This window comes from Portunus trituberculatus, chromosome 47, assembly GCF_017591435.1.
Source record: "Portunus trituberculatus isolate SZX2019 chromosome 47, ASM1759143v1, whole genome shotgun sequence".
NCBI lineage: Eukaryota > Metazoa > Arthropoda > Malacostraca > Decapoda > Portunidae > Portunus > Portunus trituberculatus.
This window is the reverse complement of record NC_059301.1, coordinates 3,076,073-3,081,072: the sequence shown is the minus strand read 5'-3', so window position 1 is coordinate 3,081,072 and position 5,000 is coordinate 3,076,073. Positions and strand designations below refer to the sequence as shown.

The 5,000-nt window shown below is 39.3% G+C and overlaps 1 long non-coding RNA gene across 1 annotated transcript in view; it reads right to left on the bottom strand.

The window, feature by feature from the left end:
- Nucleotides 1-5,000, bottom strand: part of LOC123498078 — a 156,740-nt gene that overhangs the window by 109,565 nt on the left and 42,175 nt on the right. The window lies entirely within an intron of this gene.

Sequence of the window (5,000 nt, the reverse complement as noted above, 5' to 3'; positions counted from 1 at the left end):
ACACTGCTGCGCCGCTCCACCTCCGCCAGTGTCGTCCCTCAGGCTAGTAATAATCTCTCATTGACTATGGGACAAGCACGCATTAGTTACAATCACGGTGTGGAAAAGGAATAGCTGCCAATTATGAGATACGCAGCATTCATTCACACATAAAACTGGCAATTTTCCATGTATTTGTATGTGTTCCCTTGTGTGTTTCAAGTGTTCCGTATGTTCGTGTATCTATATGCCTAACTTTTATTATTGTTACTGTTACTTTGTGCTTTTTGTGCGTTTCTCGTGCTTTAGATGTGTTTAATGTACTTAGTGTAAGAGCAATTTGTTGGAACGTGCAAGTTACTGGAATCAAACTGTGCCTTGTATTTAGCGGTCAATAAAACATCTATCTACAGGGTGTTTCAGAAAAAATACCAGGATTTTGATCTCCATTTATTCAAAAACTAATAATGACAAAAGAACAAACTGTAGTGCTATCAAAAGCAAACTTGATGGCAATTTATCCCTTGTCTAAGTGAACTTCTTGAAGTTCATGTTTTCAATATGAGTGCCGCGTGGGTTGAAGCATGCTTTAAGGCGTACATAGAAATTCTCACCAACTTTCTGGCATGTCTCTTGGGTCACACTGGTTGTGTATGACTCCACATTTTGCTTTAATTCAGTGAGTGTTGATGGTTTCTTGGCATAGACTTCAGCCTTGGCAGCTCCCCACAATAAAAAATCAGGAGGACTGAGGTCAGGGACATGCCAGAAAGTTGGTGAGAATTTCTGTGTACGCCTTAAAGTATGTTTCAACCCACGCGGCACTCATATTGAAAACATGAACTTCAAGAAGTTCACTTAAACAAGGGATAAATTGCCATCAAGTTTGCTTTTGATAGCACTACAGTTTGTTCTTTTGTCATCATTAGTTTTTGAATAAATGGAGATCAAAATCCTGGCATTTTTTCTGAAACACCCTGTACCTGTCTATCTCTTGCTGAACACCACACTTATCCCATTCGTTGCAATATCCAGCTATTCGCAAAACTACAGATACATGCAAGATGTTTTAAGTACACCTATGTTCGTGAAAGAAAAAACGTGATTGAAAGACGCTCTAAGTGCCTTGCCTATATACTCTTCTTAGGTAGCTCTAAAACAAAAGGAAATTATGCTGAATGGTTTGTGATTAAACCCTTCAGTACTGTGACGTATTTTTTTTTACCACGAGTCTAGATACAATTAAAGATTTTCACTTACATTAGCAAGGGTCTATGGAGGTCAGAAGATGAATAGCCAGAATCTTCAGTATTCTAATCGCAACATAAGTTCCTGAAGCTGTATGAAACCACTACACAGTAAGCAGAATGAATATGAAAACGCGTCATGGTACTGAAGGGGTTAAAGGAAGATGAGCCAAATAGCTAAAGAGTTAATATCATTGGTCTAATTTATCTAGCTAACGTTATACCTGACTCATATTACCAATCATCAGGTGTGAATCTAAAAGCATGCAAGGATGTATAAAAATCCGGAAGGAAATTATAACTTGCGCATTTCCAATGAGCAGATTAGCATCGGTTATGTAAAGCAAAACCATGTAAATTGTCAGTATATACCGTACTATTATTACGGTCTCTCTTCCATTTACTTGTGTTAAGTTTATTAGAAGTTTTGTTTGTTATGTGCAGCGATTCTAAAGAGTATATCGAAGCGTCTCCTAAATAAAACTATAGACTTATTTTTTCGTCTCGTCTTAGGATAATTTTTCAAGGAGCATTATAGTAAACCCTTTTATTATTTGTTACTTTTCGTTATGTTTACAGGAGATTTTATGAGGATTTTTGAGTGGTATATGCAATGTTTTCTTTCTTTTTTTAAGATGTCACTAAACGAAATTGGCCAACTTTATTTTTAATCATTAATAATTATTCATCTGAGACTACTATTTTGAGCAAACTCGTTATTCGTTTTTTTTTCTTTAGTTTGCATCCGCAGAAAAGAAAAACTACGTAGGCAAAACGAAAAGAAAATGTAAAGTTTGATGTACATTACCTTAGAACCTGCCAGTGCTGCAAAATGGCTCTTGAGCAGAAATATTGTTACTCTGTGGTTATCGATCATTCCGTACTTGTTGTTGATTTTAAATGTCATTACAAAGCTTTGCCTCGTCGCTCTAAAAAAAAAAAAAAACGTGACATATACACAGACAAATCAAACAGAACATGGTCGGAAACAATAAAACTAAATAAAAAGAAAGCTTAATGTGGAACAAGACCAGGAGTAGGAGGAAGAAGATAAGGGTGGGAAACAAGAGAGGGAAGGATACAAATAAGAGTTGGGAAGGGTGTGGTGAGGAGGAGAGAATGGTGAGGGGAGGGAGGGGGCAGTCACGCACGGCCTGCCGCCCTAACAAGGCACAGCGTGGGGAGCTGATAAGTGCCACTATCATCAACACCTGACTCCTGCTTCACTGAAAATAAGACTTTGCGTGATGGCCGACGTCTCATTGATTTTGTCTTAACCTTTACTCTCCTCAAATATTTAATCCGCATAGCGCTAATGTCTTGCTAACCCTTTGTAATTCAGTTCTTCGATATTATCAGCCATTTCCACCAAAAAACTGCGGCTTTTTGCTGGAATAAAAAAAATACGTAATGCACGAAGAACCCTCGTTCCAGTTTTTTGCCTGACCACCTCCAGATAAGCAGGCGAGTGTAAGCGAAGTGGCTGATCGTTAGGTGATGCGGAAACACGAACAAAACTAGACAGAGAAAACAAAACTTTGATGTCATCGGACAAATTATTTTGCTAGAAGTCCTGTCACCTGGGAACGTAGTACAGGTATCTCCCAAGTAACTACAATGTGTCGGACGTTAAGGAAAGTGACTTTTTGTGTAATGTCATTGTCAGCTGCCAGATGTAAGTGAGGCTGCTTGAGGAAGCTTCACCCAGCAATCTTGCATCACCAGCAGTAACATTTTTACCTTTCTTTCATCCTTTGCAATTACGTCTGTCATGGAGGATCTTTCTTGTATCACATCGGGGGATTTTTTTTTTGTCAGAATCAACCAAAATCATTTATTCACGTCCACATTTTAGGTACAAAAATAGGAGAGAAAAAGGGAAATAAAAGGCAAACTATAACAGACAAACAAACAGACAGACAAACAGGATTAAGTACTGACAGTAACATACATTCTTTTTGTTTTGTTTGTCATTAGTTCCATAATCAAGACTTGTTTTTTAAGGAACAATACTTTACTTTTGACAGCAGCGAAGTTAATTATTGATATTCATAACCAGAATCTTCTAGTGTTCATTCATTATACTCTCCCAAACATCTCTTACACATTCAAACATCGGAGTTCTCAAAGTAAACTCACATTCCTAAATAAATCCTAGTAACACAAAAGGACTCACTCACCAAATACTCATCGTAGTAACAAAAATATTCACCAAATACTCATCGTAATAACAAAAAACAATCAATCATACTCTTAAAAAAAAAGGCTATTGTACTCATCCACAACTACCTTTCATTCATAAAAAAAAAACGTACTCATTATAAAACTATCGTACTCAAAAACAATGGTCGCGTTCAGAAACACGCGGTACACAAACTCTGCACGTAATATTTACAATGCATTCCAGTCAGTGGTGAAGTTCCTCTCACAAAGTTAATCCATCCGCTGTCGAAAAAATAAATCAATTCTGTACAAACTCCGGTGAACCAAACACACAGACACAGACACACACAATGAGAGAGAGAGAGAGAGAGAGAGAGAGAGAGAGAGAGAGAGAGAGAGAGAGAGAGAGAGAGAGAGAGAGAGAGAAACGCACCACCACAACCATGAGAGACTGAGAGGTAACTGAAAGGATAATAAATCATTGTTGGTGTATTACTGACATTAGTATTATTATTCTGCCTGTCTGTATGCCTGTCTGTATGTCTGCCTGTCTGTCTGTCTGTCTGTCTGTCTGCCTGTCTGCCTGTCTGCTTTTCTTTTTCTGCTTCTCTGTCTGTCTTTTATCAAGTTTACCTCTTTGTTTGCTCTGTTTGTTTGATCTTTTTATTGGTAGTTAGGTCTCTCTCTCTCTCTCTCTCTCTCTCTCTCTCTCTCTCTCTCTCTCTCTCTCTCTCTCTCTCTCTCTCTCTCTCTCTCTCTCTCTCTCTCTCTCTCTCTCTCTCTCTCTCTCTCTCTCTCTCTCTCTCTCTCTCTCTCTCTCTCTCTCTCTCTCTCTCTCTCTCTCTCTCTCTCTCACACACACACACACACACACACACACACACACACACACACACACACACACACACACACACACACACACCACACACCACCCACCCACACACACACACACACACACACACATCAATATTAAAACTTTCCAATCACCTCCTCGATACAGAGAAATGAAGAGTGGTTTCTGCATTCCTCCGTTTCTTTTTCTAACCTTATTTCTTTTCCGCTTCCATCCTTCCTTTCCTTTCTTTCATTCCTTCCCTTCCTCCTTTCTTCCTTCTTTCCGTGGTGGCGTGACGGACTGGCGCGGTGAGAACAAAGCCAGACTCGCCACACCAAACCAGATCAAAGACAGACGAAGGGAGGGAGGGAAGGAGGGAGGAGTTAGCCAAAGTATTTCTAATTATTCGTCCTTCTCCCATTCTTGTTTCGATGTTCTTATATTTTTTTTAGGAGAGAAAGAGGAAAAGGAAGGGAGGGACGGAATGCCAAGGAGAACAAACAAAGGAAGTAAAAAAAGAGGTAGGAAAAAAATTGAATGTAATTTTTATGATAATTATGTCTAAAAAATGGTTTTCTAGTGTGTTGGTTGGGGGTAGGTGCTCTCTCTCTCTCTCTCTCTCTCTCTCTCTCTCTCTCTCTCTCTCTCTCTCTCTCTCTCTCTCTCTCTCTCTCTCTCTCTCTCTCTCTCTCTCTCTCTCTCTCTCTCTCTCTCTCTCTCTCTCTCTCTCTCTCTCTCTCTCTCTCTCTCTCTCTCTCTCTCTCTCTCTCTCTCTC